Source organism: Pipistrellus hanaki (assembly GCF_964339955.1).
Source record: "Pipistrellus hanaki genome assembly, chromosome: 7".
NCBI classification, from domain to species: domain Eukaryota; kingdom Metazoa; phylum Chordata; class Mammalia; order Chiroptera; family Vespertilionidae; genus Pipistrellus; species Pipistrellus hanaki.
In genome coordinates, this window is record NC_140509.1 from 64367069 (window position 1) to 64391711 (window position 24643).

The window sequence follows — 24643 nt, forward strand, 5'->3', positions numbered from 1 at the left end:
TTCCCTTCCAATAATGATAACTCGGGATTTATTTCATGTGTTGATTACTACTGGGAGCCATGTAATATATTCAGACTGTTTTAATCCCAGTGTTTTAATCTTTGCCTTTATGAAGCTTGCATTTCTAGCGGAATGCAGAAACTAATACTTAAACAATAGGAAAAACAAAAGGAATAAAGTAGAATGTATCCTTGTAATGTTACAAGAGAAATTCTGTTTTGAATCATGCATTACACTGGTAGGCTAATTGCAACAAATATATCACCAAAATGATAATGGAGACCCTAACTAGTATAATTTCTCAAACACAATAAAAATGCTTTTCTTACTTACATAATAGTACCAAGCAAGTAAATCCTTAGGTAGCGTGCATTCTTCCATGTTACTCAGAGATTTTCAATGCATCTTGCAAATTCACCATAGGTCTGTCTAGTGAAACATTGTGAAGAACCCCACGGGGGATTATTTTGGGAAATACTCTACTCATCTACTAACCTGAAACCATGTCCCTATTAAATAAAAAAAAAAAAAAAGACTTGCCCAGCTGGCATGATTCAGTGATTTGAGTATCAACCTATGGACCAGAAGGTTATGGTTTGATTCCCGGTCATGGCGCATGCCCACGTTGTGGGCTCCATTCCCAAGGGGGTGTGGAGAAGGCAGCCAATCAATGATTCTCTAACATCATTGATGATTCTTTCTTTCCATCTTTTTTCCTCTCCTAAATCAATAAAAATTATATTTTTAAAAATGTTTTTAAAGAGGTGTTTTGTTTGTTTGTTTGTTTGTTTTTTTCTGTCAACAGGAAGAAGAAAACATTAATTTTGGGAAGTTGCTGTCATGGATTCAGAGGAGGAAGTCATATAGAAAATAATAAGCTTGCAAAGAAATGAGCCATGGAAGACTCTGAGGGAAGAAATTTCCATCAAAGAGAAGAGCTCTGATGATAAGGAATCCATTAGCTTAAGCTATTCAAGAAAAGTAAAAAGGCATGTGGTGACTGAAGCATAGCAAGCAAGGAGCAAGATTAGATAAAAGGTCAACGGGATCAGCAAATAGATAGTATTTGTCCTTTTAACACCTGAAACTTTCTGTGAATGGTTTATAATTTTTACTAAGTATAAAATAACTCAATGCCAAGTTTTCATAGTTTATGTTTAAAAAGGTATCTCTTGTTGCTGTAGTAAGAATATCATGTAGCAATGTAGGAGAGGGAGCAGGAAAACTGGGTAGCAGGCTTTTCAGGATTCCTGAAATATGATCTAGATTGAATGATCTAGGCTAGCTGCTGAGAGTTACTGAGAAGTAGACATATCCATGCTCCTTTCATACCTTTCTTTCCCTCACACTTCATGCCCATGTGTCAAGAAATCCTCCTAACTCTACTTTAAAATAATTCCAGAATCTTACAACCTTTCACCATCTTGAATCCTAATACCATGTTCCAAATCTCACTTCACCTCTAGAGTTCAGTGTCCTCCTCATAGCTCTCCTGCATTTTCATTGTCTCACTAGAACCAATTCTGAAACAACAGTCAGAAGTATGCTTTTAAAACCTAAGAGTATGTCCCCCTCTGTTCAACATCCTCTAATGGTTCCCCATTTCTTTCAGAGCAAAATCCAAGCTCAAGACAATAACCTGCAAGAATGCCCATGAGCTAGTTCCATTCATTTCTTGATTTTTTTTTTTTTTGAGTCAATTCCCTAGCCCATGCCATCAGGCTTCTTTGTTATTTTCCCATGATATGCCAATCATGCTTCCAACTTAGAGTTTTTACTATGTTCTTTTCTCTCTTATCAATTCTATTCTCCTTATCTTTCCTATAATCTCACATTCTCACTGAAGCCTGTGTGAGTCAAACTGTTAAGTGAAATAACATGCACCACCTCATCACACATCCTTATTCACTCCCTTTGCTCAACTTTTTTTTTTTATCATGTACATTACTTTCTGACATTCTCTATGATTATTTCATGTGTCTATGGCTTATTATCTATTTCTTACACACACAACACACACACACACACACACACACAAATACACACACACCTGGAGTATAAGATCCATAAATACAAGTAAATATCATTGTTTTATTCACTGATGTCTTTAAAAATATAGAATAGAGCCCAGCACATGGAAGGCACTCAATAAATGAAACGTCTCAGTTAATGAATGAAAAATGAATAACTGAAGGCAGGGAGCTAGCACATAATGTGAAGGGACCGGATTTCCTCTTTAAAGATGCAGTTTTTTTTATCACAGATACAAAAGCCAGTAAGGAACGGAAAGGGTACTTCTGAAGAGACCTATTGGATATCATGGCCAAGGTGTTGTTCAGTCTGTATTCACTCAAGGAACTTAGGGGCCATGTTTATTTGGAACTTGTACACTACTGGATGAAGAAGGCAGTCTAGCCAAGAAGATTAACTAGTGAATAATAAAGAAACCCACACTGAAATAATGTCCTAAATAATCCATATCCAGTTTGTTTTAGTTTTTGCAAGCTGCCCTATTTAATATGGTCTGATTACAACCTCTTATAGGTTTTTACACTGAAAATAAGAGAAGATCAAATATACACGGCGAGATTAAATCTTTAATGTCTAAGAATCCAAAGCATGTACAATTAATCTCAGGGTATGTTTTGGAGGTTATAATAAAAGGCATATATTCTGTGTTCAAGGTGAGAATTACTCCTACTTAAATTGAAAGCAACAATAAGCATGCCTATTGCTCATGTCTAGCTCTGCCAACTGGTGTTATTAATTCATGGAAGGTAAAAGAAGTGAAAACATTTAACAAAAGGACTGAACCAGAAAGGACCTGAGAACAAAGAGAAAGGGTCCAAATTGAGTATCACTGCATGAATATAACTCATTCTGTGGCTATGGGCGTTTTAGATTCAGGTCTTTTTCTGTTATTTTGTTCATTTTTGGCCATCTTTCTCATTCTAAGCCTAGCCTCCTTTTTTCTCCTTTAATCCCCCATTTTCATCAATAATCCAATCCAAGTGCAAAAATAGCATGAATGTTAGATCCTTATACTGAGTACAATGGGCTATACATCCTTGGAGTATTAACTCTGGAACTCTTTCTACTCTAAAAAGCCTTAAGTTTGGCACATATATTTTATACCTGCAGGACATTTCAGTCAACAAAAAAGGTTATCTTTTTTTTTTTCCTGCCTAGCATTGTAATCAAACACAATTGAAAAAGTGACAATGGCCACTATGACCAAGATTCACTCATATTTTATTTGAGATTTGGGATAGTATAGTGACTGAAAATTTGTCTCTATAACACAACTCATCTTCAACTATTCATTTCTTAATATTAATCATTGTCTATTCAGTAAAGTCAGTTTGCTAATAGGAAATATAAGTATATATATATATATATATATATATATATATATATATATATATATATATATTAGTAGTATCCAAAACTGCAGAATAAATCTATTATTATGCTTAAATTTCAGTTAAAGTGTATATAACATACATAATTCATGCCAAGTTTAATATTCTGTTGAGAATACATTGTTTTCTAGTAGAAAAATATAATTTTTGTATAACAATTCTCATCACCTGTGAAATATGAACTAATCACTTGATATTTGTTTCACATGGAAATATACAAAGAACTCAGAAATGATAAATACAATAATTATTTGAATTTTAAAAAATCTTTATTGATGCTTTCTGCTATTTTATAATAGTGTAATATAATTGCTTACATAAGGGAGAGGATGGTGACAAGAAGTTCAGAGCAGCCATGGAGTTCAACCCTTAGAAACACTTTAATCAGTAGTCATATCTATGCCCTGGCTAGTAGACTCAGTTGGTTGGGCATCATCTGGTGCACCAGGAGGTTGGCAGTTTGATTCCCAGTCAAGGGCATATACCTGGGTGTGGACTTGATTCTGAGTAGGAGGCATGCAAGAGGCAGCTATTGGATGTTGCCCTCTCACATCAATTTTTCTTTCTCTCTCCCTGTCCTTTCCTCTTCTCTAAAAATCAATTAACTATTCTTTAAAAAAAGTCATATCTAAGCTATAATTAAGGAAGTTAATGAATGTATGATGATCTTGAATATACCTTTATATCAACTTCAAGGCAGTATACATGGGCAGGACAAAAAAGAAATACACTGGAAAATTATCCTCAGGTGAGGATTAAAACAAAAAAAAAGAAGTAAATATCAATGGTGAAAGAGAACCATTGATCAGTTGCCTCCTAGTGGGCACCCAGTCTTCTGGGGATCTAGCCCACAACCAGACATGTGCTGTAACTGAGACTAAAACTGTGACTTCCTGGTTCATAGGTGGACTCAACCACTGAGCAACACTGGCCAGGCTTGATTTAAAAATATATATATATATATATATATATATATATATATATATATATATATATATATATAATTATTGATTTTTTTACAGAGAGGAAGAGAGGGATAGAGAGTTAGAAACATCAATGAGAAACATCGATCAGCTGCCTCTTACACGCCCCCTACTGGGGACGTGCCCACAAGCATGGTACATGCACTTGACCAGAATCAAACCCGGGACCTTTCAGTCCCCAGGCCACCGCTCTATCCACTGAGCAAAACCGGTTTCAGCTTGATTTTTTTTTTAAATCAATTTCCAGAATTTGAGAGAATAGATATGGCAAGACCATATATATTACAATAAAACACAACCACAACTTCACCACAAGTAAGGTCAAAAGTCCAACCCAAAATCTATTCTGTGGCCTATCTCTGAACTCACTAGAGAAAGCCAGATGTGCTCCTGAAACGATCATATAAGAGACCCTTCTCTAGACAGCCTACCAGAACTTTCCAATGCCAATAACCACCAATGGGAGCATACATAAAGGCTTCTCTTTTTATCACTGTAAAGCTTTTCTCCCCCCAACCCCCTGACTTGTCTTTGAGTCCACCAAACCCAAGTGGTGGTGGCTGACTCACTTTCAATAAATAGCAAGCTCTAAAAAACTAGGCTTTGTTTTTCTCTTTTGGGTGGTCTTCATTTATTTCCACAAGGTAAAATATTTAAGAAATGACTGAACTTGAAAGTCTATAAAAAATTTGAAAGAATAATTTTTCTCAGAAAAACTTGCCCCACTTCTGAGGTCAGATATAATCAAAACTTCAAAGGCAAAATTTTCTTAGCTGTAATTGGAGTAAAGTACCTAGCTAAGTGTTGTTGGTCCATCTATCTACATGCACAATTTATATGAATGCTTCTCAGAATGAATTTGTCTCAGTAGACTGAGGTCAGACCAATACTAAAAGAAAGAAAAAAAAAAAGATGAAAAAAGCTCTTGAGAATCAAATGGACTTTTTAAAAGTACCCAAATTACAACTGGAATTGAAATGATCCAGGAACGCCTTTAAGCATGGAACAAAGGCCAATAAGAATAAGATTTCAGCTATTGTGGAAATAAAGGTATCCGTTTTTAATGTGGCAGACTTTGGGTGAAATATTCGACTGCTGGAACAATACAAAGCAAAGAAGAAATCATTTTTAGATAAGAGGACAAAACTAATGGATATTCTCCACAAGCCTAAAAGCTATGTTACTACAATAGTGCAAAGATAATGGTTTCCACTTCTACAATTTCTCTTAATGATTGTTTTGCCAATATACAGCGTAAAGGAAACAAAGACTAATAATTGCTTGTCAGCATTGACGAAGCATGACTGGCATCATGAGGGGGAAGAGCTGGGGGAAGGTGGATGGCACTTCACAGCTAACGCGGATACGAACAGTCTGTGCAATATTCACACCCAAGGAATGACAGAGGAAGGAACATTTGAAGGTCAAGTTAAATGAGCTGTTTAGATAATTCTAGTTAACAAAACACATTTCAAATGCCAGAGGATTTGAGTCATTGAGGAAATTTTAAAAGGTGAAAAATAATGCAAGAAATCACATTATGAGTTAGAACTCTGGGTGCCAGTTCCAATTCTATGTGGGTGAGAGAAAGCTTGACTGTACAGTCTTCTAAAGCAAAAATTTAAGCCATCAAATCATTTAGGGAGAAAAAGCCCTACATTACAACAAAGTCAAATTCCTCAGTGGTATGCAGTACAAAATACTCAAGCAAGGGAAGAAATAAAATGGGTTTCTGAGATTCTGCAATAAAATAAAAACATAGTAGATAAAAATTAACGTGTTCACTTTGAAATAAAGTAGCCTTAAGGGAGCAAATATTAAAGAATGCATTACCTTTAAGCGTGTGTTGAATTCTTACTTGCAGCCTGGAACTGGAGGAACTCTGAGGGCATGAAGGGTAAAATAAGACACTCATGACTGTTAAATGTGTACTTACAGGCATTTAGTGGCTCTGGACTCAGTAGCAGGATGAGCAATTTGTGAAGCAAGACCTCCCAACACAAAGGAAGAGCTGTAACAAGATGGAAGGATAGGGATAGAATGTGTTTAAAAATAATAGGTTTATATTCACATTTAAATGAGTTCCATAAGGATTTAAAAATAAATTCATTTTCATATCTCCCCTCAACAGATTCTATGATAATTCCAGTAGTATTATACCTTGCGTTGAAAAGCTTTATATATTTCTCAGTAGGGTTTATCTAGGCATGTGCTTAAATTAACAAAAATATATAAATTGCTTGAATATTAATAACATTTAATTATATCACGGTCAGGCTTGTCACACACAAACTTTGTCATTATCCGCCTACATTTCAACAGCAAAGCTCCTTCAACAGGAATTTCTTTCCTGGCTCAGACTAGTTGCAACTTTCTCAAGGATAGTGAGGCAGAGAACATTAGCAAACCTCATCCTCAGTAAGAAATTTTAAGGCCATTTAAATGCAACTTTACTTTGTGCTTAAGCATCTTTCCTGTTTAACAACCATCCAGATTCAAGGGAGGTGGGAGTGAGTCCTTGTAGGTTTTTCTGCCTGTAGAAAACTCAGCAGTAAGACAAAATAAAATGTTGTTTATACTCCAGAAAATGGTCCTCTAATGCAGCGTTTTTCAACCGCTGTTCCGCGGCACACTAGTGTGCCGCGAGATGTTGCCTGGTGTGCCGTAGGTGCAGACAAGACAAGAATTTTATAATTTTTCACTATTTTGTTTACTTAATATTTCATAATAAAGTAATTATAAAATACTTTCTTTGTGTTTATTTGATTCCTATTCAAGAGAATTACTTTATATATAGTCAATATAGGCACAGAGTTAAATTTTTTAACATTTTCTAATGGTGGTGTGCCTCGTGATTTTTTTCATGAAACAAGTGTGCCTTTGCCCAAAAAAGGTTGAAAAACACTGCTCTAATGTTAATGGGAGATTCCTCTTTTCTGAAGTTTGAAATATAAACATTCACTTTATTTGGTGGCTTCCTAAAACAGTCTCAGAAGGTCAAATGCCCATACTCTGTGCCTAATTTTATTCTTTGCCTATACGCTGTGCACTAATTTTACAGTCTTTTAATGATCACAGTCCAAGATGTGACATCATTCACACTTTACATCAGCCACTTACATCAAGGATGGAGAGTCAACACTTCTATACCGCCAGATTCTTTTTTAAAAATATATATACATATACATATACATTTTGAAGAGGAAAGGAGAGGGAAAGGGAGATAGAAACATCAATGATGAGAGAGAATCACTGATTGGCTGTCTCCTGCAAGCCCCCCACTGGGGATCAAGCCCACAACTCAGGCATGTGCCCCAACCGGGAATTGAACCTTGACCTCCCAGTTCCTAGGCTGATGCTCAACCACTGAGCCAAGCAGGCTGGGCTCAGCCAAATTCTTTATGTAAACAAAAACATAAATGAATTTTCTAATGCCTTTTTTTCCATTTTGCTTAAATTACTTTTCTATTTTTTTCTTTATCAACAGTTTTATTCAAAGTCTTGTTATCTATTTGGTATATTTTCTCTAATTGCATCCACACTAAAGAATCAAAATCCATGTTCTACTCTCTCTGTCCTTCAACAGGAAATGTCATTTTTATCTATCAGTCAATGACCCCCTTTTTTAGTAACTTCCTATAGACCCCCTTCTACCTCTCTCCCACCCAGCTGAAGTCCTCATTATATCTCAGGGGCATTCACAAGTGCTTTCAAAACTGGCCTTTTGCTATTGTCTCCTTCTATTCAAGTCTACCCCTAACACTGCTACATACATTACTTCCCTAAGTCCAACCTTAGATCACGCTACCTTCTGTTCAAAAAGTGTATTGTTGACTCTTTTTATTACTTACACAACAAAATAAAAATTTCTTAACTTCACAAAGAATATCCTTAGGATTCCATTTCAGCATTTTCCTTCCTTCCTTCCTGGTGGACAACACACTTCTTCTGCCAATAACTCCCTCACTATGCCTGTCATTAGACAAATTGGAGATGATAGGAAATAGCATGGTGCACTCTGAACTACCTCTTTTTTCTCTCTCACTTCTAGGATTAGCTAAGTTTCACATTTTGGGAGCCCTGACTTTCTTGGGATAAATAATTTTTACCCTCCTATGAATTCTGAAAGAACTTTGCCAATAAATTATTAAAACATCTATTTCATGTAACTTTTATTTATAGTTGTATGTTCCTATTTACTGATTGTGATATTCTAAAGGGAAGGGCTTATTCATTTTTCCATTTTTAAGACTTTCCTCAGAATATCCAACACACAAAAACTGTCAACACATTTTGTTAACTTATTCAAATGAATGAGCATATGAGTAAGTCAACATTATTCTATGCCTAGACACTGTGCATTAATTTTACAAAGTTTTTAATGATTACAGGAAAAAAAAAACTAAGCAGTTAATGTAGATGGAGCAATATAAGTACATTTACATTTTAAGGATAAAAAATTGAAGACAACATCTGAATATGCACAAGAAACACAAAGAATATATAGGAACTCCTAAAATAAGGGAAGACTAACTTTAGTATACTGTATCTCTTAAAGATCTTACCCTTTTCAGGAGTTTCCTACATAGTATACTATCAGTTTTCAGAATGTCAAATTCAAAGCTTTTCATAAAATTTGCTTTCCTCCAATGGTATACATGGATAGGAAGTAGTTCCCTGACTTCAGAAATTAGAGGTATTCTTACACTATATATATATATATATATATATATATATATATATATATATACACACACACACACACACACACACACACACACACACACACGAACATATGTTCTAGAATGTTCTGATTTCTGATTTCAGGAGATTAATTGATGAAAGTTACATAAACAGACTATGACTTGTTTTACTTCAGAGCTCATTATTCTCACACCATATGGAAATTTATGTTATGTAATTTCTTATCTCATAATTAAGTTATTCAATATCTTGTCTCATAATTAAGTTATAAATTTTTAATTTAGTAACATAATTAAAGTAGAAAAATATAACTTTTTGTAGAGGCAATTTTGAAATAATCACTTGAGTCAGTGATTTTTTTTAAATTAACTAAAGAATAGCAATTCCTCTCAACAATTACAAAACAAAACCATGGTAATTTTTGAAGTGTATATTTATTTACTTGCTCTTAGGTTTCCTTAAAGAAATATAATACATAGGAAATATGGCTGTCACATCAAAGGAAGATAGAGAAAGATGGTTATCAGGAGTACGAAAGGGAAAGGTCAGAACAAAGAAAATGCATAATATCCAAGATTTTAAAATCAAAGGTTTGCCCTAGAACCCTAGTAGGTCCCATTGGGGAAAGTGCTTATATACTTTTCTATATTTGGAACACAGAATCTGATAAAGTTGCTTGCTGAATCTAACAAAAACTCAACTTCAATTTTATTTGCTAGAAGTTTAAATTTGTCATTTCTACTTTCATTACCTTTTTCTCCCCTCCTATTCCACATTCTCTTTTTCCTATTCCAACATCATGATGTTAAAGATAGCAAGATTAGAGTTCCTTAGAATTATGTAAAGAAAATATTCATTTAGTTTCCTTGTGTTTGTTTCTTTTTTTAAAATGTTTTTGTTGATTTTAGAGAGAGAAAGGAAGGGAGACGGAGAGAGAACTAGAAACATTAATGAGTGAGAAACACCGACAGTCTGCCTCTTGCATGCCCCCTACTTGGGATTGAGCCTGCAATCCACGCATGTGCCCTCACAGGGAATCAAATCAGGGACCTCTTGGTGCATAGGACAATGCTCCACTGAGCCATACTAAAAAGGTCACAATTTTGTTTTTGATAACCAGTAAATCACTATTTGAAAACATTAAGAATTCAAGATTGTCTTCTTTTCATAACCCTGAAGTACAGTTTGTAACTCTTCATTAATATCATATCACTACCATGTGATACTTCCCAAAGAGCTTGAGAAAGTGGCTATAGAAACAATTTTGATAATGATGACAAATCAACCTTATTCTGTACTCTCAATATGGAAAGCTTTATGCAGGAAAGATCTGCTAAACACAAAATACCTCTGAAATAAAATATTAAAAGTCATACCCATATTCACATATATCCTGACAACCTCAAAATTAAACCCCGCAAATAGACACAAATATGCTCACCAAAAATTAAATGCCCTCTGCAGAATAAAAAAATATTCTACCTACTTCCCAAATCTTTCAAATAAATGTGGCTTAAAGAGAAGTTGAAGAAAGGAAGAACAAATAGGCTTGTAAAAACAGTGAACAATACTGGAATTAAACTGTAAGACTGACCATTAAAAAGAGGCTGTTCAAACTTCTGCACAAGACTTACTTTAACGAGAGGCATAAAATACTTGAATAAAAACAGGCAAATTATATGAGGATGATCAATGCTGTAAAACTATCAATTCTTCCTACATTACTATACAAGTATTGATATAACACAATTCCAATTATAATTAGAATACTCAAGATGAGCATTTGTAAAAAAAAAAAAAAAAAAAAAAAAAGGATTATAAAACTAAATGTACAATTTGGCCCTTTCTTTGGAAGATTTATTTTTATACTAGAGGCTCAGTGCCTTAGGGGGTGGTTGTCCTTCAGTCCAGCCTGCACCCTCTCTAATCTGGGACCCCTCTTACAATCCAGGACTTCTGGCTCTCAATTGCTTGCCTGCCTGCCTACCTGATTGCCCTAAACTACTTCTGCCTCCCAGCCTGATCAATCCCTAATCACTCACCTGCCAGCTTGATCAATGCCTAACTACTATCCCCTGCAGTCTTGGTCCCCCCAAATGCCCTCCCCTGCTGGCCCAGTCACCCCCAACTGCCATCCCCTGTATGCCTGGTCACCCCTAACTTCCCTCCCCTACAGGCCTGATCGCCCCCAACTGCCCTCCCTTGCAGGCCTGGTGCCTTCCAACTTCCCTCCCCTGCTGGCCATCTTGTGGCATCCATCTTGTGTCCACATGGGGCGGCCATCTTTGACCACATAGGGGCGGCCATTCTGAGTGTTGGAGTAATGGTCAATTTGCATATTAACTCTTTATTATATAGAATATATATATATATATATATATATATATATATATATATATATATATATAATGGTGATTTTCCCTTAATGGGAAGATCATTACTGATTTAATTATTTGTGTCATGTATTACATTAAAAAAAAGTAGTTAACTTGTAAAGTTCTTGTGAAGTTTATTGTTATTGTGATACTCAAATTGAATATAAGTGGAAGTGCTTTACAAAGTATAAAATATCATACAAATATGAAAGTTTTAAATTGTATTTATTGTATAATAAACATTAACTCTTTGCCTTTTCATTATAATTTATTTTCATGGACTTAATAACTATATGACACATCCCTTATCTCTGAACATTTTTTTGCAGAGTATTTTCTAGAGTGCTCAGAAAGGATCCTGCTTCTTTAAGACTATCTCATCCATCTTTCTCTGCAGATGGCTTTCTATTCTGCTTTACAGTGAAAAGGAAGCTCTCAGACCAGATAACCCTCCATACCACCAACACATCCTGTTAGTCTATATTCATGGGCACCTGTTTATTCTTCCATACTACAACTGAAATCCTTTTCTATTATAAGGATTGCTCTTCCTTTCACAAGGTTACTCTCCTCCCCCTTTTTAGTAGATTCTGTTCTCTCATATAATCTCAGGAGATTTTTTTTTTCTTTCACGTCCCTCTTAAAAATACATTCCCCTTTAGCGTTAAAAATACTCAATTCTTCCTATTAAAAGCAATCTTTATTTTCACTTTTCGCCTTTCATCCATTGTTAAGACTTTTAAAGACTATTTTTTATCTCTCTGTTTCCTTAAGTCCCATCATTCATCCTACGCAAACTAAGCTTTCTTCTCCCATCCATTGGCTCTTGTTAAAATCACCAATTGCCACAAAGTCTCTTGAAACCAATGAGCTTTTTCCCTTACACATATTTTTAAATACTGTGTTGTTGGCATACACTTCCCTGGACTTTTGTACCATCACATTTGGCTTATTTGACCATATTATACCAGATATTCATATCTCCAGAATTCTCACTTCAATTATAAGTCCATCTATTGAATTATATACTTACTTTTATTTTATTTTATTTTATTTTATTTTATTTTATTTTATTTTTTTGGGATGCTCAAAAGGTGTCACAAACGTCATCTATCCAAACTAATGAATCTCCCACTCACTCTATTACCATCTTATTTTTTAAAAAATTTGTATTTATTAAACACTATATCATAGTATATAAGAACATGGGCTCTTGATCAAATATCTGAGTAAAAGTGCCAGAACTACCACTTAAAAGATAAAATTGTTAGATAACTTTCTTAATCTCTGGTTCTTTATCTGAAAAACATTCAGAGTCATTTTGAAAATTAATTGACTTAATCTAAGTAGAGTTTTGAATATTACCTGACATAATAAACATTTAATACACATTACTTATTATTATTTCCTGCCTTACCTTTCTCACAACCACTTAGCTAGTTATGAGATATAAATCTGAGTCATGCTTGAAATGTACTGATCACTGACTTCCATATTAATTCTACCACCAGTCCTCAGTGTTTAAGCTCCTATAAAGCTCTGAAAAGTGTCTAGTGTATTCTGTATCAGTACAAACAAGCATTATAAATCACTTTATTCTTCCCCTATTATTGCCAGACCAGATTTCTCATTTTGCTTACAGGAATACTTTTGGAGGAAATAAATCTATTTAGTCTCCACTTCACTATGAAACCAACTGAAAAATTCAATTTCAAAACTTCATTCAAGTGATCTTAATTTATTTGCAATATGTCATTTGCCTTCAAAGAGTACCTACAAAGAGAAACAAGAGCTTTGTAATCAAATAGCTTTGTAGGAAGACTGTATACTATTTCCTTTCTTAGAGCTTTACCATCAATTAGTTCCAGAAAAGACACTATTTATTTTTGCGTAGCCTATCATTTCCCATGTCTTTGGTCATCATACTTTATTGTGAATATTATTAGCACATTTTTGAAAATGTCTTGCTATATAATGAGGATTTATGGACATTTCAGCAGGGAAGGGCCAATAACAGAGTTTTTTGTTTGTTTGTTTGAGAAAAACAGTAACATGAAGAATGGCTTCAATATTATATCAAAATATAAGTTATTAAGGACAGTATCTAAAATATTCCTTACATAGTTTTAAAAAACTACAAATTCATCCTTTTCAAATGCTATGTTAAAATATTCTCCCAGTCAATATTTATTCCCTTCCTTTCCTGCACTGGCCAGATCCTTCTAACCTCACTGTTGTCACACCACTGAAGCTCTTATTATCTTTAAAAATGAAAATAATTAAAATGTCTCAAATTCAACCTCTATCCATACTATACCTCTAAGACACACTAATTTTATTAAAGCAGCTATTGAACAGAAAATTTCCCTCTAAATGTCACAAATAGCTTTTCAAATTTGGACTATGTGCAGAAGGCACGAGTGGGCTTTAGGTGAGAAGTAAAGTCACATTTGAGATAGAAAAGGTACAGGGGAAATCAAGAAAACACTTAAACCAAATTCAACAGAGGCTAGGAAAATGTCAGAAAAGAGAGTTGTACAAGTTGACATTCTAGAGGAAATTTTATCAAATTTTGTTACCTAATAATATTCATCCATATCCAACCCTACTATTACTTCATATGATAGTGCTTCCTTCCTCGGGATGTTACAATGGTACCAAGAGAAGCATCTGAGGCTTAAAAACAGATGAACTTCATTGTTTATAAGATCAAGTAAAAAGCCCTTCACCCAACAGTGTTCACCACACTCTAGCCATAGTCTTACCTTTCTAGTTTATATCTTCATAATGAAATAGTACAGACTCATCTCTCTAGTCAACAGAATGGATGTATCAGAAAATTCTAGAACATATCCACATCCAGTTACCCTTTCTCTCTTGGCATCTTGAAGGATTACACTTCCCAGTGCTCTTCCAAATATGTGGTTCAATGCAACAAGTGTGGCCAATGGGCTCATTTCATTGCCAGAGCAATACATTTCAGTTCTCTCTCTCTCTCTCTCCCTCTCTCTCTTTCTCTCTCTCTCTCTCTCTCTCTCTCTCTCTCTCTCTCTCTCTCTCTCTCTCCCCTTACCTCCCTCCCTCCCTCCCTCCCTCCCTCCCTCCCTCCCTCCCTCTCTCTCTCCCTCCCTCCTTCCCTCCCTTCCTCCCTCCCTCCCTCCCTCTCTCTCTCTGCAGAGACTTAAAAATATACCTTTCTACCTTTTTCTAAAGCTCAGCTTCAACATGGTGGAATCTTTGCCAACCTGTGTCTATGAGCAACTTTTGGATCAAAGTCCCCCAATTGACATCTGTGGGACATGTAGAATTTGGAAAAAGTAAGACTTTCCCTATTTAGCCACTGAGATAGAGGGGTACTTTGTTATCTCAGTGGAACCTAGCCTACCCTGACTAACAAAAGAACTTTATTCATGCCACCTCTGAATTTTTATAAGAAACGTGGCTTCCTGTTTCTAGAAAAGCAGAGCTATTTTATTTGGAGTGAGGACAAATAGAATATCTTAATTCAGAAGAAAAAATATATAACAAGTCATATTAAAGGAATCCTAAAATTATACTAGGACATATCCTCTAGTAAAGACTAGTATATTAGTAGAAAAGCATGTGTGCTTTTTTCTTTTCTTTCTGTCTTTTTTTTGGTTATCATACTGTATGGCTAAAGAAAGGACATCCATCATAAGAAAGGCAATCTCCTCAGCAATCAATTCTGCACATTTTATTACAGTCATTTCACTTAAAAAATAACTTAGTTCTCAGAATAACATTTTCTAAAAGAAAGAATGTTCACAGGAGACACATCAGAAAAATATCAAAGAGCCAGACAAATGAAGAAAGAAGAATTCTCTCTGTGCTTATAGGAATAAAACCTGCACATTCTTTTCTGAGCTTATGACAGTTTAAAGTCTATATGTTATTGTTATCAAGGACAGAAGGCTTGGTTATTTTTTCCTTGATAGTTTGTTATCTGATAGCGTGTTGTCTGAAAGATATTTCCCCCTTTTATTTGTATTTACCTTCTTAGGAACTCTTCCTGTATTAAGTTATTTGAAGTATTTTGGGGCACAGTGATTTGAAAAGGATTACTACTCACTACTTCTTCCTTCTGTCCTACTTCTTGGAGTTCTTATCGATGATAAAATAGGTTTATGCCATTCAAGTATGAGTGATTCTCAGCCAAATTAATTTTTCCCCTTTTGCTTTATTAGAAACACTATTTCTCCTGTTGTCATTTCATTACACTAGAGGCCTGGTGCACAAAATTTGTGCACAGGGTGAGGGGGTGTCCCTCAGCCCAGCCTGCACCCTCTCCAATCTGGGACATCCCTCTCACAATCCAGGACTGCTGGCTCCCAACTGCTCACCTGTCTGCCTTCCTGATTGCCCTAACCACTTCTGCCTGCCAGCCTGATCACCCCTTAACCACTCCCATGCCAGCCTGATTGATGTCTAACTGCTTTCCTGCCAGCCTGTTTGCCCCCAATTTACATCCTCTGCCGGCCTGGACACCCCTAACTGCCCTCCCTGAAGGGTTGATTGCTTTCAACTGCCCTCCCTTGCAGACCTGGTCCCTCTCAACTGCCCTCGCTTGTAGGCCTGGTGCCTCCCAACTACCCTCCCCTGCTGGCCATCTTGTGGTGGCCATCTTGTGTCCACATGAGGGCAGGATCTTTGACCACATGGGGGCAGCCATCTTGTGTGCTGGAGTGATGGTCAATCTGCATGTTATCTTTTATTAGATAGGATTCCACTATTTGAACTCCCAAAAAAACCCAGCTGGGCTATGCCCTAGAGGAAATAAGGAGAGACCAAAACATGTTTCCATGGCTTCTCCTTTAAGGATATTGGGAATAAAATAAATCTGTAGCAATGACATATAGGCAGATAAGGTGGGAAAATCTCCCCCCTTTCTGCTGCCACAGCTCCACTTTTCCTCCACATTCTGATCCTTTTAATTCACAAAAGTCCAGGCATCTCTCTTCTCTCTTACCCAGGGAAGAACTGGATTAAATTATTGAGAAGATAAATCATCCTCACATATGAATATTGAAACAAAATTGGATCATTTTTAAAATTTCATTTTGTTTGAATAGCCTTAGGATAACAATGAAAACTTAAAAAATATGGCCTTGGCTTGACCTTTGCTTTCTTATTTCAGATGGTCATTGTGGAAGGCTTTAAATAAAAGATGATCATATTAACTGAGCCTCTTCAAAGGTCAGCTGGTCTATTTGTCTGAATAGTTGTGTTATTTTAAGAGACCATCGTGTTTACCTTTTGGGGCCATCCATATGCATGCTTAAATAGTATTTATTGTTTTGTAATTGGGATCCTGAAGTTTTGTTTAAAATGCAAAGCATTCCTTAGAAAATTTCAAGATGCATTTCCTGAAAACCTTGCCTTATAGGAAAGAACCAAGGCATTGAGGAAATAGTGGCTTCCTTGGGAAACAGAGGGAAGTGCTCAAAGGATGTGAGGGAAGACACAAAAAGAGACTTTGCCTACTTCTCCATTTTTTCCCTGGGAATATTTCTCCCCACATTAACACCACTTCTTCATATATACTTGCATGCAAATTGAGCTTCATGTGATGAAGAATTGTCAAAACAAAGCTCAACCTGAAAATTAACTCTATATTAAAGGAAATGGGACTGTGACTGATGTTAGAGAGAAGCAAGTTGACTTTAAAATACTTGGTTTGTGACTATTGACCAGAAATATTTGTTCACTGTCCCCAAGAGCATGAAGCCATGGTAAGTTAAATATTGTCTGTGGGGAAAAGAGGGAAGGACTTATTTAGCATGGTTTTCTGAAGAATTTCCTTGAAAAAAGGAACCTCAAATAATTCTGCATTTTAACCAAAGGATAACAAAATGATACAAGTGTAATAATACTATCTTAACTTCAGAATATTAAAAACTTTGGTTTCATATATACATATTATATATAGGAAACACTTTCCAATGCTGTTGTTTGACACATGTAATCAGAAGTAAGAGATATACAGAGATAGTCCCTGCCCTCGGGGAATTTAGAGTAAGCAATACTAACAGCAATGCAATACAGGGCTGTTATTTTCAGGTACCTGAGCTCATCATCCATTTTTTAAGGCTTGTATTACCGTCTTGGGAACCCAGCATGCATCTACTTTATAAAAGTGTAGTAACCTAATCATTCTTACTTATCTTACTCAGTTTGAAGGAGCCCGACATTGCAAAGTGAAATAGAAAAGAACTGTAATTTTATACTGTTTCAAAGTGTGTTTTTTTGTTTTGTTTTGTGGTGGGTTTTTTTTGTTTTTGTTTTTTGCAAAAGCTGTTACAACTGATTTCCAAGTGACTTTATATCACATCCTTCTTGTGTTCACACATATTCTGGGTCACTGGAAGGGAAACAAAATGTGTCAAAACAATTCTTAACTATCTATCAATATTTAATTTTAATTGTCCTTACGTAAAATAAATTCTATTCCATTTTAGGCAGCTATCAATTTATAGTTGTGAAAATATCTGCAACTAAAAATTTAAAAAAATGTAATGTTAAAATAAAAATGAAATAATTTCTTGCAAGCCATTCTAAAATTTTATGTAAGGTGTTATATTTTTTTGTTTTTTTGTTTTTTTTATGACTAGAAAAGAGGCCTCAGGGAAAAATAATCTGAGCTTTCTAACTTATACTAGAAAAATATAAATGTTTGGTTCAACTTTTATTTCAATCTCATTATATTTTCATGTTACATATTTGTATTATACCTTATGCACATTTATGAACTCGTTCAATGTGAGAGAAGCTATAGTAAAGTGCCATTCTGAAGAATAACACTGTTAATCAGTTCAGGAAAGGTCATGCTTTGTTTGCTTGTTCCATAAATCATGCCCACATTTCTTCTAAGTGGCTTAAAGATTTTCAAAGTCTCAATTCCACTAAGCAAAGTTAACTGCATATTTTTGAATGAACAGTTTCAACAGCTATAATGAGAGAAGTGACATGGTTCACATTCTACATAAACACAACTAATGCTATCTTCAAGAACAAAAATCAGCCTGTGAAAATGAAAACCTAGAATGACTAGAAACAGAGGGCACACACTCACTTATTCAGTGATTGATTTTTTGGGGGGGAGGGTCCCAGGAAAAAGCTGACATTGATTTATCTTTTAATCTAACAGAATAACAACAAATCTTAAAGCAATCAGTTTTAATGGTCTTAATAACTCCAATCAAATTATTCACCTTCCACATTAATATGGGAGGTTGACTTCATATTTATTCATCAGATTTGTCAAATAAATATCACCATTTGCCAAACTAAACCCTAGTCCTTTAGTTCTAATGGATTCTATTAGCATTCCACATTTAATTGCCCTCCCCTCATAATTAAGGTGACCGTGGGTCCCAGTTCTCCAGGCATGGTCACAGTCCTGGTTTATGCTTTCCGCACTGGTATAATTTTTAAGAGAGTCTCTCCAGTTCCTCAAATGTCTTGTTTTGAAAGATCAGGCATGTGGCCAACATGCTCATAACTCTGCTTTTATTATTCCGGATTTCTTTGGGGCCTATTAAAGTTAAACGTCTTCTTTATGAACAGTATGAGCAAGCATATGAAAAGACCACGACTTAACAAATCTATATATTTCCTCACCTACCCAAAGAAAGATATTTTCCTCAGCTATATCACATGTCTGAGCTCTAAAAAATAGTAGCTTGGTAAGATGAAACTTTGCTGACAGGCTGTTCTATAAGCTTTTCATTTCAAGGACTTTATTTGAAAAAAAAAAAGTGTGGTGTGTGTGTGTGTGTGTGTGTGTGTGTGTGTGTGTGTCCTAACAATAGCACAAACTGAGATGGTCCTTATGAGTGAATTTAACAAGAAGAGCTGCTTGATTTTATTTGATCTGAACTTTCCTAATATAAACTTTATATGTATAAGGTGGTGATATAATATAAATGTAGTACTGTTTACTATTGATTACAGTTTGCAATGGTCTTATGTTCTAAATCCACAGAGTTATATTGGGGTTGCAAATAATGAGCAAATAGGAATTTTCAGGATACTGTTGGAGTCACACAGAAGCTTTTGCCATTAAAGCAATGGTTCTACAAAGGCACCTGGAGCTCTCCATGCGGTGATGATAGGTGAGAAAGATGGGCAGATAGATGGACAGGAGGGTTTGCTCAATGGGTACAAAGAAGGGTTGATACAGGGAAAGAGGAATCAACGTCTCAGCAAAACAACTCCTACAAAGTTTCTAACTAATGGATTTCTCATTTAGCTAGACTGTAAATTTGATCCTGTGCAACATTTACTTTCTTTATTTAGATCAGGATTAAAATGGAACACCTTAAAAGGCCACATAGGATAAAGAGGCTGAGATGCCTTCAAAGGGATGAACATTTCCCAGTGGATATAAATAGATTGTTGTTTTGATACATTTAAAGGTCATTAGTCAAATGTTCTGTTTCTTTTTCTCTCGCACTCATTTCTCTCCATCTCTTTCTCAGACATAGAGACAAACATTAGAAAAATAAATTAAATCAATAAGCCAACCCATTCCCTGGCTCTAACAACAAAACACAAATTGAGAATTAACATTTTAGAGGCTTTAAAATTCAACTTCCACATGCATTTTTGATAAAGTTTTTTTTATTATTTAACCAAATTGCACTTGAAATAATTCCAAAATTAATGAAGGATGAAATCAAAAGCCTTCTTTCAACATAAAAAACAATGAGAAGTTATGATGGCAAAATTTGCCCCCTTTCTAGGTTCGTAGCCAGATAAAACCTTTAACTTGATATGTTCTGCTCCTCTATTTAACTTTTATATAAAGGATCTAACAAATTACTAATAGCTGATAATCATCAGGTTTTACCAGGTTTACTGAGCTAACCTTGTTGAGGTGCTAATAGGACCTTGGGGGGAAATCAGTCCTCAGTTAAATAAATAAATCATCAGGTTTGCAGTACCATATTTACTATGAACACGGAATGCAGAATGGATAATCTCATGTGTAGCCTAAAATAATGTTCAAGTGAATGCTATAAAAATTATCTGAGCAGTACGTCAGACAAGATGAGCAATGCCAAAAAAAAGGAAAAGATATAGTCTTCCACTTTGAATTATTTATACTTAACTGGAAGAAGACACATGCATAAAACAACAGAGAATGATTCCAACCACACCATGCTGCACTAACATTTGATAACCCCTCGTATGCATGGCCTATGTCTTAAATATTAACAACATTTAATATTTAACAAATATTTATTAAATATTGATTATCAGGCATCATATTGAACACTGGGGTTATGACAATAGGAAAAATGCAATCCTTCCCATTGGTGGATTTACCCTTAGGGGAGAGAGTAATGAATCAAAAGGAGTCTTCCTTAAGGTGGTGACAAACACACACTGAGGAACAATGTAAGAAAGGGAGAGTTCAGATGATGAAAGGGCAAGTGAACTATGCGATTTCCCAGAAATGAGACAAAGCATTATCAGTGTCACAGAGAATTTGACATATCTTGAAAACAGAATTGAAGGGACACAATCCGTGACTTGGTTTTCTTCCATTAATTTTTAGGGAGAGTGGAAGAAGGGCCAGACAGAGAGAAACATTGATGTGAGGGAAATACACTGATTGGTTGCCTCCTGCAGAAGCCCCAATCAGGACCTGGGCCTGAGGAGCCTGCAACCAATGTACCAAAATCAAACCCTTGACCAAAATCAAACCAGTGACTTTTTTGTTCCGCGAGCCAACACTCCAATTCTCTATCCACTGAGCCAACCAATCTGGCTAGGGCTATACAGGGACTTTAAAAAAATATCCTACAGGACAATATTTTTCTGGTTTTTTTTTTTTTCTTAACATTCAATATTAATTTGTACTAGTTTCAGGTGTACAGTATATTATACAAGTAGTTTGAATAATCATTTTCCCATTCTGTCTTGGAGAGTGACATTCTCAAAGTTCCCTTCTAGATTGCTTGCCCCACGCTGAAGTCCCTGTATTTCCTATGATGCCTCTGCAAACCACACATTGCCTTCTGAATGTCCCACAGAAGTCCCACATGTGAAGGGTCTAAAAACTGGGCTCTGCATCCATTACTCCAAATGTGGTCCTTTCTTCACATCCCATATACTAGTGAAGGCAACCTGCTTTCACCCTGAATTCAAGCAAACAGCCAGATAGTCTTCCCAGGATCCCTCCCCTCTCCCTCATCTTGCCCCAACATTGAATCATCAAATCATCTCAGTTCTACTTCCTAGCTATCTGTAACCAGGTCGCTTCTTCATCTTCATTGACTATATTGGTTCAACCCCAGTATCTGTGATTGTCTCCTAACCTATAATTTTTTTTTATTACCTTGCAAACTGCCCTGCCAGAATAATCATTCTAAAATGATCCAATGGCTGTGCAAGATCCCTTTACCTAGAATCTCCTCCATAACAAAAGAAACATTTTTATATACTTCCATCGTAACACTGATCATACACCATTTATTTGTAATTTAAAGATTGAAAAGCATATTATGACATAATGCAAAAATATAAGGAAAAGAGAAAAACTGCAACATTCATGAACCTAACAACCAGACCACCTGACTTTCAATAACTTGCTATCTTTTGTATTAGTCTGAGTTCTCCAGAGGATTTTTACTGCTCTCTGCTTAATGGCAGGTAGTGTCCCCAACCTAACACCATGTTAATTTAATATCTCAGCTTGAGGCTTCCCTGACTAAATGGTTAGTGCAAATTTGAAAACCAGACTTCTATGAGAGCAGATTAATGACTACAAACTGCCTTTAAGAGAATCATTAACAACATTTTCCCCTGTAACAACCTAGGAAATGACAAACATCCTGGTGAAATCTATTTTTTGACTGGCAATTTTTATTTTTCCTAGCCCATTGTTTCACTATGGAACAGCCCACTGAGGATCCAGGAACGTTTGAGGATACGTGGGCATAGATTCCCAACTTTGTAGGGGCTGCAAAGCTTGGTCTCCAGTTCTTCATGCTTTTCAAGCCATCTAGAGTTCACGGCTCTATTTTCATCTGCCTCATCATTTACTTATTTGCATCCTTGCTTGTTTATTTTGGTCTATACTGAGTATCAATATATTGTTTCTGGTTCAATAGTGAATTAAAATGTCTTATTCAGTGTATATTTATATTGTAGCATGAGGACATTTGTAGAAAATGCAGCTTACTATGCCATCTGAAGATGAAGTACTCTACTGATTTAAGCTCCTTGAAATAGGGAAGTATATTTTGTTCTGTTTATTAACAGTATTTCTGGTAATGTGGGGCACAAGGTGAAATTAAGATGAGCTGAAATACATAAGGAAAAAAAAATAATGTATCATATTTTAAAATTAATTTTATAAAAATCAAGGTATTGTAAATTATCTATAAAAACTATATTTATTTAAAATGTACAATTTGGGAAGTCTTGATGTATGTACACATACATGAAACTACAACCACAAAATGGATAATAAACTTATCACCCTTTAATGTTTTCTCATGCCCTTTATCATTCCTGCCTCTCTCTGCACCCCACCCCCCAGCTATCCCTAGGCAAACAATGATCTGTTTTCTGTCCTTATATATTAATTATATATAAATCAGATAATCCAGTATGTAATATTTTTTGATTGGCTTCATTCATTTAAAGTAATTATTATGAGTTTCCTCAAATTTTTCATTTTCACCAGAAGTGCATAATACTCATTACTGCACTTGCTAGAGAACTCTTAAAATGAGAGCACTATTAACTTACAACCATTGTAATAAGTGTAGTTGTGTCTCTGTATTTTTAATTTACATTTCCTAATGAAAATGATGTTGAACACTTTATTCGGTGTATTTGCCATCTCTGTCTTCTTCAGTCAATTGTCTGTTTAAATCTTTTTACCCATTTCTCAAGTTGTTTGCTTTCTTCTTATTGAATTTGAGAGCTTCCTCTATATATGCTAATATAAGTCATTTATCAGATTTACTATTTGTAAATATTTTCTCCTAATATGTGGTTCTTTCCCTATTCTTTTAACAGAGTCTTAATGGTCAGGTTTAGTAATTTGTTCTTTTATAAATCATATCTGTAGGATCATATCTAATAAATCTTCGCCTAACCCAAGATCATATGTTTACTTCTATAAGTTTTATAAATTTAATTTTATATCTAGGCTCATGATTATTTTTAATATTTGTATATGGTGCAAAGAATAAAATGAAGTTCATTTTTCTTATATATTTTTGATGATGCAAAAATGTTTCATGCTAATTAAAGAGAACATTTTCTGCTGTACATTTGCATTACAGAAAATCTTGCTAGATGATGTTTCTTCCATTATGTAAGATGCATATAGAGCTAAGAATTGTCAGGAAAAGCTGTTCCTCTCAGAGAATATCACAGACAAGTTTATGTTAGAGGAATTTGAATTTGTAAAAATGTCGTCTATAATCAGCACTATATGTTGATTCTTCCTGCTAAGTTCAAAAGTCCAATATCACATCATTTTTTAGAATAAAACATCTTAATGATTATGTCATTTCCATTTAAAATACAAATCAATTACTTTCACTTTGTTTTCTGCATCTTACCCTATTTTTTTCTGTTATATTCATCAGAAGGGAGGTAGTATCACAGACAATTATTTTTTCCTCATACTATTCTCCACACTTATCAGAACCTATTTTCTCTACAATCCATCCATTCTTGGATCACATGATCTCACACATCTAGAGGAAATAATGAACAACATAAACAGACCCAGAGAAAGAGAGCCAGCGATCAGACTCTTAAACCTCGGAGGGAAAGTAAGGGAGGATGGGGGTAAGTGGAAGAGATCAACCAAAAGACTTGTATGCTTACATATGGGCCTAACCAGTGGCAATGGACAATGGTGGTTGGGGGGGGGGGGCATATCTGGGGAGGGGTTTGGGATGGGAATGGGGCAATAAGGACAATTATGTGAGACCATAATCAATAAAAAAATAATAATAAAAGAAAAAATAAGAAAAAAATGCATCAGAGATCTTAAATCAGAGATCTTAAACTATTGAAGTCATACCACCAGTTACTTATATAACAAAGATTAAAAGCCAAATTCCCCAATTCTGGTTTTAATTTTCTTTTCTTTTTACCCATTTCTTAA

At 35.2% G+C, this 24643-nt stretch overlaps 1 long non-coding RNA gene across 1 annotated transcript in view; it reads right to left on the reverse strand.

Moving 5' to 3' along the window:
• LOC311625174 overlaps positions 1 to 24643 on the reverse strand; it is a 424237-nt gene that overhangs the window by 242423 nt on the left and 157171 nt on the right. Inside the window, exon 2 of the long non-coding RNA XR_014795451.1 lies at positions 6342 to 6416. This is a non-coding gene — a long non-coding RNA (uncharacterized lncRNA). The remainder of the gene's footprint in view (positions 1 to 6341; positions 6417 to 24643) is intronic.